The sequence below is a fragment of the Acomys russatus genome, chromosome 19, assembly GCF_903995435.1.
Source record: "Acomys russatus chromosome 19, mAcoRus1.1, whole genome shotgun sequence".
Lineage (NCBI taxonomy): Eukaryota > Metazoa > Chordata > Mammalia > Rodentia > Muridae > Acomys > Acomys russatus.
The window spans coordinates 59,112,460-59,125,823 of record NC_067155.1 but is presented as its reverse complement, the minus strand read 5'-3'; the positions used below and the strand labels follow the sequence as shown (position 1 = coordinate 59,125,823).

The window sequence follows — 13,364 nt, the reverse complement described above, 5'->3', positions numbered from 1 at the left end:
CGGGCTTCTTTAATTGGTTGTTTGATAGAGTTGAGCTCTTGTGTCAGTTTTTCAAAACTTAGAAGTTTTAATTTTCCGTCTTTCTTCGGAAAGACTAAGGCGAAGGCCAGGCCAGGCCACCGGTAGAGTGTCACAGTCTTGGCAGAGGAGCCCTTGAAGAAAACTTTATGAATATGCTAAAGGTCACCTTTTTGAAGGTTGGTGCCGTCTGCCCTAGTCGCTCCAACGTTAACATAACATTTCAGGACTAAACTACTCAAAATGGCACAGTGTCCTTCCCAGACCTTAAAAAATATCACTTCCTATTTTTCTTATTTCAAAGAAAAGGGAAAATAGGGTAGAAACAGGACTGGCTTCTCACGGATAATTCCAACCACAGACATGCAAAGATCAAAGGGCTTGGCCACAGTCACTTCATTTTGCCTTTTTGGAAGTCATTTTAGTGACTAGGGTGACATACTTACTCAAGCAGGAGAGGGAATACCTTAGCCTTCAGATTGTTCATTTCCGGGACGGCTCTAGTCCATAAAGTCAGATGGTGCAAGCAACGAAGGGAGCCTTAATTGACAGCCCGTTTCTGTGTACGTTAAAGTCAGACTAAAGGGGCTGGAGAGATGGCTCAGAGGTTAAGAGCACCAACTGCTCTTCCAGAGGTCCTGAGTTCAATTCCCAGCAACCACATGGTGGCTCACAACCATCTATGGTGTGATCTAATGTCCTCTTCTGGCATGCAGGTGTACATGTAGACAGAGCACTGTATACATAATAAATAAAATAAATCTTTAAAAAAATAAAAAATTAAAAAAAAAAATAAAGTCAGACTAAAGAATTCTCTGAGGGAAAGCTGCCTCTGGGAGCTAGGTGATCGGAGCAAGGACTGAGGGAAATGTGTGGGCTGACGTGCACCCTGGACAAACTCTAGCATCTTCTGTGTCTGACTCTTGCCACATCGCGTAGGAGGTATTATTCCTTCAGGAGTGTGTGTAGTGGGTAGGACTCATGTCACGGGGAAGGGTCTAACCAGAGAAAAGAGGAGATTAAAAATTTGAAATGTGATGTCAAATGGTGTGTGTGTGTGTGTGTGTGATATAAATTACAGCCTCTCAGCCTCTAGGATGGATTAAATGTAGATTTCAGTCCAGAAGTGTCCTAGTCAGAGTTGGGAGTGGGGAGAGGAAGTGGGCGGGGCCTCGCCCAGCAGATGACTGCAGCGCTTATGGAGTCAGGGGAGGTGGAAGTCACTGGCTGCATCCCATCCATCTGTGCCTGTTGACTCAACCAGTGCCAGCAGTAGGTGGGCCCCATCCAGATGACAAGGCTCAGGTGACACGCCACGTGCTGACCCCGCTCTCTGGTTTCCTGTGGTCACGGTCCTTATCTCTGGCCTGCAAAGATGGCATGGACCTCTTTTGTGCAAGGCTACATGTTAGGCGAAAGGAGGGGACAGCTGACAGTGAGAGCACTACACTTCCTGCTTTACATTGGTATGGAGGGAGTGTCTTAGAACATCCCAACACACTGGGACCATCACATAAAATGTTAAGTGAGACCCAAGGCCCTGTGAAGGAACCTGAGGTTGTAGGTTGTTCTGGCCCTGGAGGCAATATGACAAGGAAGCTTTGCAGAGGAAACATGACATCTGGGCCCAGATGCTTAAGAATTGCAAAAGCGAGCCGGGCGTGGTGGCGCACACCTGTAATCCCAGCACTCGGGAGGCAGAGGCAGGCAGATCACTGTGAGTTCGAGGCCAGCCTGGTCTACAAAGCGAGTCCAGGGCAGACAGGGCTACACAGTGAGACCCTGTCTGGAAAAAAAAAAAAAAAAAAGAATTGCAAAGGCAAGATATTTTTAGAAGTGTCTTAGGACTGAATGAGTAGATGTGTTGTGTATACATATACACACATGTTAAACACATGTGACACATATATAATACACATGATGCGTGTGTATATAATTCATGCATATCCAACACACATATATGTACATATATATGTGTGTATATACGTGCACCTGCTAACCTACCAGAAGCCTCAGTGTCTCAAACTGGAAAATGGGCATTGGTCAGACTCCCTACTTCCCAAGACCAATGTGGGGTTAAGTGAGATAATGTCTGAAAAGCCCAAAGTTGACCTTGTGTCAAGGAAAGAGCCCATGACTGGTGTCTGGCAGCAATATTAATTCTTGCTGCTTTGTAGTAATCAGGTTCCATTCACGGCTTTACCAGAAAATGGTTGTGTGTGATTACATGTAACATGCATGTAATGTGTGTGCTTACATGTAACATGTGTGTGGTTACGTACAACATGTGTGTGTGAACACACACACACACACACACACACGGGCTGATATCATCTTTTCATGTGCACCATCTTCCCTTGATGGGAGTCTCCCGCCAAAAGATGACAGACAGTAAGACGCCAGCTCTGCCAGGGTCCCACCCACCTTCTGCGGCAGTTCAGGGAGTCAGACAACATGTCATTTGTATCATGGACACACGCCTTAGAAGACGCCCGGCCTCGACCACTGTGGCTCGTGATCACCCTCTGTGTACGACTTCGGGTTTCAGTCACACACTTTTGGGCTCCGCTAAGAATGTGTGAACCACCACTTCACACACCTGCCAGCCTCCCGGAAGCCTCGGTGTCTCAAGCGGAAAAATGACATGGACAAAGAGCTGGGACCTGCTGGCCCATTCGTGGTCTCATCTGGTTCCATGCTACCCAGCTGAGGAAGTCAGGGCGGGAGCACAATCAGCTGACATTTAGTAATTATCAGTCAAAATGATTTTTCCGCCCAATAGACTCGGCTTTTGTGCCATTTTTCTCTTTGTCTCCCCATTGAAAATTTCTTCTCCTTTTGATAGAACTCAAAAGAACTCAGAGAGCACCATGACGGACAAGAATGGGTTTATTTTCAAATTACTTATTTCTGCATGTGTGCGCATGGGTCTGAGGGCTCACTCACCCTGCGTTTTGTGTCGAGGCGAGAGGTCAAGGGAAAGTGTCTCAGTCTATCTCCGCCCAGAAGGAGGGGGACTGACACATGACCATGCTCAGCGTTCACGTAGGTGCAGGGGATCCCAACCATCCACAGGCTGAGCTGTCCCCCCTCCCCCCAGCCCACGGGGTTGTTTGCTTTTAACTCATTCTCTCTATACAAAGCATGCGCTAGTGTTCTCTCCTGCATGGGCACCTCGGGTTGAAACTGTATTTCAGCACTTTGTGTCAGCCGAAAAGGAAGTCTTGGATTTTTCTGTAGGAGAACCGGAAGATAAAGAAGGTGTTTGTTTGTTTATTTGTTTGTTTGTTGTTTATTGTCCATCTCTTGGGGTTTCTGTCCTCTGAGGAGCCAGTAAGCATTGATGACATGATGAACAGATTGTCATGGGATGGTGGCCGAGCAGATGCCGAATATGGAAACATTGACAATATATTGACTAAACCAAGAAACTGTCCCCTGACTGGCCAATCTGTGGACAGAGTCCTGACGCTTGACAGTCTGGGGCACCTGGCTCATGACCCCCCTGGCTCCTGCTTCTAGACACCTTTTTTTTTTTTTTAAGATTTATTTATTTATTATTTATACAGTGTTCTGCCTACATGCATGCCTGCACACTAGAAGAGCGCACTAGATCTCATTAGAGATGGTTGTGAGCCACCATGGGGTTGCTGGGAATTGAACTCCGGACCTTTGGAAGAGCAGTCAGTGCTCTTAACCTCTGAGCCATCTCTCCAGCCCTGCTTCTGGATTCTTATGTGTCTGCCTTGTATCCCGAAGCCCATAGTTGGACCCTCTCAACACCGCTGTAGACACACTCTGGTCCCTGGGTCCCCGTGGGCTCATTGCCTCTCTTCATTCTATCCTCTCTCCCTCCCTGCCCGACCTTTAGGCTCCTTTTGGCTTTATTGTTATTTGAGACAGGGTCTGACTGCGTGTAGCTAGGCTGGGCCTCCATCTGCTCCCCTCAGTCTCTCTGTTCAGTGCTAGCAAAAGAGTGCAGCGCCATGCCCGCCCGCCCGCCCGGCTACACAACCTTCTTCCAAGGGCACTTCCAGCCCAGAGCTCTGAGGTTCCCACTTTCTACTGCGCTGTCCTCCACACCCTTTCTAATCTGTCCCCACAGTGTTTATCCAGCCTGGCTTTCTCAGGTCTGGGGTAGGCGGTCCCTCTTGCTCTCTCAAAGGCAGCCAGAGGTTCCAGGTGCGCTCAGGCCCTGCCTCCCTTTCTCAGACTTTACCTTTTCTTCATGACCCAGTGTCAGGCTCACTTCCTGTTTGACTTTTTTCCTGCCTATCTCTGCTGCCTTTTTGCTGAGCCAGGATTTCACGTCGATCAACCTGAGGACTCTGCGTCATCAAAGCTGGCCTTGAACTCCCCGATTCTCCTGCCTCTATCTCCCAAGCACTAGGATTTCCTCTGGAGTCTCACTACATAGTCCTGGCCAGCCCAGAACTCCACATATAGACCAGGATGTCCTTGAACTCCCGAAGATCCACCTGCCTCTGCCTCCTGAGTGCTAGGAGTTTAAAGACGTGTGCCACCACCACCACTAGGCTTGGCTTCCAGATGGTTGTTCATTTATCACACCAAAGAGCACTCATGTGTGTGTCTGTGCCCTTCACCTCCATAGCCTCACTAGTGTGCACACTGGCGTTTGATAATCAGTGTGTATTAATCATTATTAATCATATTTGTTAGTTCATGTCTTTCCCTATGACTGTTCAGCAGGCCCGTGTCATGCAACTTTCAGCTCATCTGTAATTTTGTTTGGCTTGGGTTTTGTTTTATTTTAATTCTCATTTATACACACACACATACACACACACACATATTGTTTATTTAGTTAGTTGGTCCCCTGGATCTTCTCATCAGACCTAATATAGGCGCTCTTCAATTCTGAATGAATGGTCCCAACCGCCCATCACCATGAGGACACTATGCAGAAGACACGACTGAGCATCCTATTGCCAGCCACAATTAATGAAATTTAGGGGTGCCCGCTTCACTTAGAGGAAAGACACAGGGTGTAGCTGCCATCAGGAAGTTGTCAGGGGTGCTTCTTCCCATGAGGGAGAGCAACTTCCCATGGTGGAGACGGAATCTGAATGCAGTCCCGAGGGCTGGCCAGCTTCTCATCAGGTGTGGTAGGACATAATCAATGCACGCTCAGCCAAGTTCAGAGGGTGCGAACAAAGCCTAGGGTACTCAGGGACAGTGGGAAATCAAAGGCCTTTTGAATCACATAGCAAGACGTTTGAACTTTGAACCACAGATGGTGGGGAGCCATTTAAGCCATTTGAATAGAAGAGAGCAATGCAATCAGAGCCTTTGAAGGAGCACTCCGCAGCTAGTTTGTGGACTTCGAGGAAGAAAGAGATTGGGAATAGGGATTTGGACCGAGGTCCCGGGCCCGAGGACAGCCTCAATGGAACAGAAGACACGCAGCTGGGAGAGATTCGTAGAGGGCATTTGCAGCTGGGGGAAGAGAGCTGTCAGCGCAAGAGTGAGAATAAGAGACAGTTACAGACTGGCATGACGTCCCGTGTGGGAGGATGGGGCAGGCAGCAGGAGCCTGTGAGGAGGGCCTGCCCAGACGTTCCAGAAGATACTACCTGAGAAGGATCCTTCTGGATGGGGAGATGGACCAGGTTGGAGCTAGTGACCAGAAGCATGTTCCTGTCAGGGAAGGCTCCTCCCTCTGCCGTGACGCCTTAGCCTGATGGAGACCAAACTGAAGGGTGGGTAGACAGTAGTGGTGAGCAGGTCACCAGGTGAGGGACTCAGGCCATTTGTTGGCCTGGCTGAGAGGCGGCTTGTAGGTAGGTAGGAAACAGAGCTTCACTTTAGTCCTTGAAATGCATTTTCTTCCCCCAAAGAGTGGCCACGTGGTACGTTTCTTGTCAAGTGTTCAGACTTCATATTTTTTGGACACTTAAATTGGGGGAAATCAACAGTAGTGTAAACCCTTAGCTTAACGTTTTTATAACGAAGGCCAGGCGGTGGTGGCGCATGCCTTTAATCCCAGCATTTGGGAGGCAGAGGCAGGCAGATCTCTGTGAGTTCAAGGCCAGCCTGGACTACGGAGAGAGTTCCAGGACAGCCAAAGGTGGTAACAAGAGAAACCCTGTTGCGAAAAACAAACAAACAAACAAACAAACAACAACAAAGACCCAACCATTTTTATAACAATATTTCATTTTTTCCTAAGAAGTATTCTGGAATGATAATATTTTGTATTTTCTATATGTCGTATGACTGGAATTCAAGACAGGTCATCTTCAATGCTGAGTGAGCGGTCCCAACTGACTGCCACCATGGTGCTTAATGTAAAGTATAGCAGGCATCAAAATAACTCTTATTTTGGGGTACTGGGACCCGAATGTGATAACATTTGGAATCTGCCCCAGGAGTAGAGATACCCAGCTGTCACCCGGAACTGTAAAGTCTCTGTATTTCATATGTTATAAAAAGCAGTTTCTTATTCATCTTCAGTTGGAGAGTGGGTGGGTGGGTGGGTTTTCCCACCAAGAGGGCTTGATGAATGCAGAGACATAGAAGCTGAGTTGAGCATCAGTTCCCTTAACTTTCCCCTTTTCAGCAAATTGGTGACAGTCTTTGGCCCAAAGTAGTTGTCATACACTTTTTGTTGCTGTCATTTTTTGAGACAGGTTTTCTCTGTGTAGCCCTGGCTGTCCTGGACTCTCTTTGTAGACCAGGCTGGCCTCGAACTCAGAGATATCCTCCTGCCTCTGCCTCTCTGAATACTGGGATTACAGGCATGTGCCACGGAACCTGGCTTTTTTTTTTTTTAAAGGCACGGTCTCACTGTGAAGTCCTGGCTGACCAGAATTCATAATGTAGACCAGACTGCCCTTGAACTTAGATATATGCCTGTCTCTGCCACCTCCTGCACTGCTGGTGGCCAGGCCTTATAAGCAACACATTCGTCTTGCTTTCATCAGTGGGTAGTCATGAAAACGATTACAAGACACGAATCTCATCCTAGCCCAGACGTATTTCGCATAGAACACTCCAACTGTATTTTGCCTCTAACCCTCCAGCCTTCTTTATAATTTTAAAGTAGTAACTAGGATGGCCGATGTCATGTAACTTTTTTTTTTTTACCTTAATGCATACCAACAAATACTTCTCTTTTTGTCATAAAATGTACTTCTTCCACCTCGTTTCTAAGCCTGCATTGTTGCACAGATAATCAAATTAGGTTTTTTTGTTGTTTTTTTTTTTAAGTCTTTATTGTTACAGATGTTGAAAATAGCTCCCTTGGGTGGTCTCTCTGTCTGTCCTTCCCCTTTCCTCTCTCCTTCTTGTTCTCCCTTCCCCCTCTCTCTCTCTTCCTACACACACACACACACACACACACACACACACACACACACACACACACACATGCCACTATTCCATGTGCGAGAAGATGCCACCGCAATTAAAACCGCCAAGAACTTAGTTTCCGGAAATATGGATTCTTTCTCTTCAAAACAGGCTGAGGGAACAGCAGTGTTATACTGTGTCCTGGGAGAGGCACTCGCTCACTTCCTGCTTGTGTGTCCCCCCTCCCGCCCCCCTTTTTCCACCCACCACAGATGCAAGCCAGCATCTGACAGTTCCCCCAAGCTTCTAGGATTTGGAAGGGTGCGGCCCTATCTCCCTGGACACGTGGCTTTTCACTTGGCCTTCATCTAGTTCAGAGCAGCCTCTGCCACACTCTTCCCAAACCCTGTCCCCACCTTCCTTCCTCATCTCCTTGCTTGTTCTGTTTTGTTTGTTTGTTTTACTCAAGTTTTACATTTAGACCTCTTTGTTTTGACCTCTCTAGCATGTTGAGTAGGAAAGGAGAAATGTTGGACCTGTCCCAAGCAATTACTTCCTAATTAATGACTACATGGTTCAGTGGCCATCTCTTACCTATTTTAGCTATACTTCAGTCTCTTTAATCTCTTTTATTTAAATACGTGTGCATAATTACATGTATGCGTGGTTTGCCTGCATGCATGTGTGTGCCCACACGATGTGCCTAGCTAGCATCAAGGGGAAGGCAGAAAGGATATGAGATCCCCTTGCATTGGAGTTATAGATGGTGCTACTCTGCCATGTAGGTGCTAGGAGCTGAGCCTGGGTCCTCTAGAGGAGCAGCCAGTGCTCTTAACCACGGGGCGGACATGCCGGCCCGACATTCTCAACCTGTGGGTCGCCGTATCAGGTATTCATACATTACAGTTCGTAACAAAATTAACAGCTGCGAAGTAACAATGAAATCATTTTATGGTTTTTGGGTCACCACAACATGAAGAACTGGAAAGGGTCGCAGCACTAGGAAGGCTGAGAACCCCTGCTCTCCAGCCCCTTGTGTATTCTTTGAGGGCAAACACACATGTAGAGGTCAGAGGACAGCTTGCAGGAGTTGCTTCTCCCCTGCCACCGTGCAGGTTGTCAGACTTGGCGGCAAGCCCCTTTACCTGCAAAGCCATCTCACCGGCCCTGTTTGATTTTCAGTTTTGAGGTTTTTGTCCTGATCTGAATCTGCAATTTAAGTCTTTTCATTCACACATTCAGTAGAAAATAGTGGACCGGTTGTGTGGGGTTGGATTTTTTTTTTTTTTTTTTTTTTTTTTTTTTTTTAAGCATTTTACCTAATGACTAGGGGCTGACTAAGCCTCGGAAGCCTGCTGGCGATCCACAACCTGCTAACACCTTGGAAAATCAGATTAATGCTCTGATTACCAGGTGAAGAGTTGACTGGGTATTAACCAGAGAACCAGGCGCTAAGGACGCCCATTGTGTGGCATAATAGAAGACAAGACATGGTGAAGAATAAATTGTCACCAGCAGCTCCAAGCTTTGAAAGAGAGAGACAGAAAGAGGCACAGAGCTCTGAGAGTGGGAAAGCAGGCGCTGCTCACACAGCCGGAATGCTGTCTGCAGCCACGTCAATTGGTCAGAATTTGTTTTGCAGATAAGGGAAGCCTTTGACACGTGCTTTCTCCCACTGGTTTCCAGGATGAGTAGGGGCGGAGAGAACATGTTCAAGTAGTCCATATGATACCATCACCGAGCAGGCGTGGTGCCTGTCTTTAATCCCAGTACTCGGAGGCAGAGGCAGGCAGATCTCTGTGAGTTCAGAGCCCAGTCTGGTCTACAAAGTGATGCCTAAAAACATAGTGAGGTCTTTAAAAAAAAAAAATGTCCTAGTCACATCGTGTCTTTTGTGTTTTAATCATCTGGCAGCATGACCGTGCCAGAGGCCCTCCTCTTCCATGGTCTGCCCATTCCTGTCAAATCTGAGACTGGCTGCTGCTCCCTAAGAGGCAGGAGACGATGATGGGAGGGTTAGAAAGTGGTCCTGGGGGGCGGGGGTCACGTCTGTGCCTTCCCATGCGAATATAACAAATCAAGGCTGCCACAGCTGCACAGGAACCCAGTGGAACACATTTGCTGCGGTGCCCACTTCCACACCGCTGCAAAAGAATCAAGGGCTTGGATTTGTGCGTAGAGATAAATCAAGTAAAAGGTTTGGACAGGACACTGGGACACGGGCGGCGGGGGTGGGTGGGTCGGGGAGCAGCAAGTACAAGGGATGGTGGGAGAAAGTAAGGGACAGCACTACGTGGGAAAGATACACCTGGGTCAAGTCATGTGTTTGTTTTGAGTTTCAAAAAGTGACACCCCAACCCTGCTCTCGTCATGACTAATTGCATCCGTGGTTTTATGTGATGATGCCCTCATACTTTGCTCTTTCACATGCAGATGGACTTGTGCTCATACCTAATACCAATATTTTGTAATGCTTTTCTTACATGTAAATATTTATTTATTGGGAGTGGGGAGGATGCACATGCTCATGGGAATTAGAGAATGACTTTGGGTGGGTCAGTTCTTACCTGCCACCATGTGAGCTCCAGGGACTTCGCTCAGGTCCTCTGGCTTGGCAGCAAGCAAGCATCTTTACCCATTTAGTCATCTAACTATGCTCTCAGAAGTGTTTTAAATTGTTTTCCTGGACACCCTAACCATTAAGTTTAATGTCACATTGCATATGGATGCACTGAGAATCCTGATGTCATAAAAGAACTTTTGCAGACAGATGTGGTGGCGCACACCTTTAATCCCAGCACTCAGGAGGCAGAGGCAGGCAGATAACTGTGAGTTCGAGGCCAGCCTGGCCTGCAAAGGGAGTCCAAGACAGCCAAGGCTACATACAGAGAAACCCTGTCTTGGGGAAAACAAAAAACAAAACAAAAAAAAAACAAAAACCGGTGGGATGTGGTGGCACATGCCTTTAATCCCAGCACTGGGGAGGTGGATGCAAGCAGATCTTTGTGAGTTTTTGGTCAGCCTGGTCTACAGAGTAAGTTCCAGGACAGCCAGGGCTACACAGAGAAACCCCTTGACACCCACATTTTACCACAGACATTTAGTGAGCCTTTAATCCTTGATCACCTGTGTCTGACACTGCTGATGTCCTCACGCCACTGGGGAAGGTCGGTTCTCAGCAGCCGTTATTCTCAGTCTTGAACTCAGTGTAAGACCCTGTCACTTGTGTGACAAGCACCAGCATTACCAGCCTTTATATGAAAGGTCAACTTCAGAGTCACGATGTGCACTGCCAGTCACGTTGCCTAGTGCCGCATTAGCAGATTCGAGTGTGGCCTGCAGCTGTGGACCTCTTGGCTCCACCCTCTCTTGGCTCTGTCTCTCTCTGGGAGGACCAGAATCACCTAATAGTGGACCAGAAACGCCACGCCCCCTAACCCTGTGGCTGCAAGCTCATCTCAAAAGGAAATGAATATTTGGTCAAAATAAAACAGTGAAAATGTTCAGCAAGCAGATGAGAGATGGAGGAAGGGTGTCAATAGCGCAGCCCGATGGATGTCCCTGATAAAAATCACATTAAAGCCCAAGAGTCTTAAAGGAAGTGTGTTGAAAGAGGCAAGGGAGCTGGGCGTGGTGGTGCACGCCTTTAATCCCAGAACTATTGAGAGGCAGAGGCAGTCAGATCGTAGTGAGTTGGAAACCAGCCTGGTCTACAAAGCGAGTCCAGGACAGCCAAGGCTACGCAGAGACCTCATCTGGTTGTCACCGCTGTCTCTGGGGGTCCTTGATAGACACTGCACACTAGCCCTGTCACTTCCTCTCAATCTACACCTTTCTTCCTTCTCATTGAATTTAACCTAAAATGAAGGGTCTGGAAGTTATGCTGAACGTGGTTCCCCGGTTCTTCCCCCAATGGGCTCCTGCTTCCTGTTAATTCTGATGGTTCCCAGGGCCTGAAAATCCATCTCCTGCCTTTTGTTCTAACCCCGCCATCTTTGAGGCTTCTGTTCCAGTCTGTTACTTGCTTTTTTCAAAGCCCTGGGTCCAGGCCAAGGTTTCGCACGCTTGTTTGTTTCAATCTGCTACTATCCTGTAGTTTCAGCGACATCTGTTGAAAGGTGTCCGCTCAGGTGCACCTTTGTCAACACTCTGAGGGCTGGTGAGATAGCTCAACACTTAAGAGCGTGGACTGCTCTCATAGAGGACCTGAGTTCAGTTCCCAGCACCCACCCTGTGGGGGCTCCCAACCACCTGCATCTCCAGCTCCAGGTGGTCAAAGCCGCTAGCCTCCTCAGGCACCTGCCTTCACATGTCCATCACACACAGACACATAATTTAAAATAAATGTAAGTCTAAGAGGAAAATATCAGGTGGGTCCATATGGAGTGGGTGTGGTAACGTGTGGTGGGTGAGTGCTGGGGGGTGGTATAGGGGGGGTGTGTGGTGTGATGTGGGTGGTATAGCATGGGAAGGTGCGGGTGTGTGTGTGTGTGTGTGTTGGGGTTCTCTCTGTGCTGCCTCTCCCCATCAGCAGCTTTGATCACTGTAGTTATTTATGTTAGTGTGCGATACAGTGACTCTGATGTTTAGTTCTCTTTCTCGGAGTGGCTTAGTCCTAGTACATTCTCCTTGCTTATAAACCTTACAATGAATCTGCCTGTCCGTACAAAAGTGCCTTGCTGGCCTGTGGTGGGAATTCTGTCAGTGTCATGGGTCCATTTGGGGAGAACGGACAGCTTTCTGTGCTGATGTTCTCGCTCTGTGGCTAAACATGGCGTCTCTTCTCTTCACGCAGGCTTCTTTCTTTCATCTGCATCTTGTAGTTATCAACATGCACATTCTTGGCTCTTGTTTTGTTTTGGGGTTGGGGGGGGCGGTCAAACCCAGGACTCCATAGCCATGTATGCTCCTCCCCTTCCCCCAACCCCCATGGACCCCACCTCCTCCAGCTGCCATCTGTCCCCAACTCCTGTGCCTGAGTTCTTGAGAGATCACTGTCATTTCCTTTCCCTGTGATCTCTTTGTTGAATTTCATGGTGACATTGGTCTCATAGGAGGGGGCGGGTAGTAGCCTCCCTTCCCTTGTGTTTTCTGAAGGAGCTTATACAAAGGCAGTATGGATTCCTCCTCACATTCTTGGTAAAATGTTGTAGGAAGAGGCCTTGAAGTTTCTCTTTTAGGAGCGTTTAAAAACTCAATTTGCTTCCTGGGTGTAGAATTATTCAAGGCATTAATATCTGTTTTACATTGATGGACCTTTAGAGGTAGTTGCAGATAAATTGGTCTGTGTCTTCTAAATCATCAAAGTTGCTTCATTTCCGAACTCTTATTACCGTTTTGTTTTGTTTTGAGACAGGGTTTCTCTGTGTTAGCCTTGGCCATCCTGGACTCTTTGTAGAACAGGCTGGCCTCAAACTCACAGCCTGCCTCTGCCTCCCGAGTGCTGGGATTAAAGGCGTGCGCCACCACGCCCGGCTCAGCCTTTTAATTTTTATTATGTGCATATAGGTGTTAGCTTGCATGTATGTCTGTCTTCACCTGTGTGCCTACTGCCTGTAGATGCCAGAAGAGGGCGTCACATCTCTCGGAACCAGAGATATGGATGGCTGGGTGTTACCATGTGGGTGGCTGCTGGCAACTAAACCTGGGTCCTCTGGAAAAGCAGCCACAGCCAGCACTTTTGCCTACTGAGGCCTCTCTCCAGCCCTCGCCAGCTATTCTGCTTAGCCTATCTATTAATGGCCGTGTGACCTGTAACAGCATTTCCTCTCCTACTTTTGGCGTTAGGGATTTATTCGGTTTTATCTTAATTTATTGAAATAAGAAACATTGACACAAAAATCTATCTTCTAAACAGACTTTTAAGATCTTGAACATTTATAAATATGTATACTCTTCATGCAGTCAAGTGGTTTTACACATGTGGTTCCAGTACTTGGGAGTTAGGGGCAAGAGGATTATAAGTTCAAGACCGGAAGCCGGGCGTGGTGGCGCACGCCTTTAATCCCAGCACTTGGGATGCAGAGGCAGGCGGA

General features: G+C 47.7%; 1 long non-coding RNA gene across 1 annotated transcript in view; it reads left to right on the top strand.

Annotated features, from left to right (window-relative positions):
- Positions 1–13,364, top strand: part of LOC127202842 (uncharacterized) — a 35,603-nt gene that overhangs the window by 11,687 nt on the left and 10,552 nt on the right. The gene's annotated exons all lie outside the window — the stretch shown is intronic.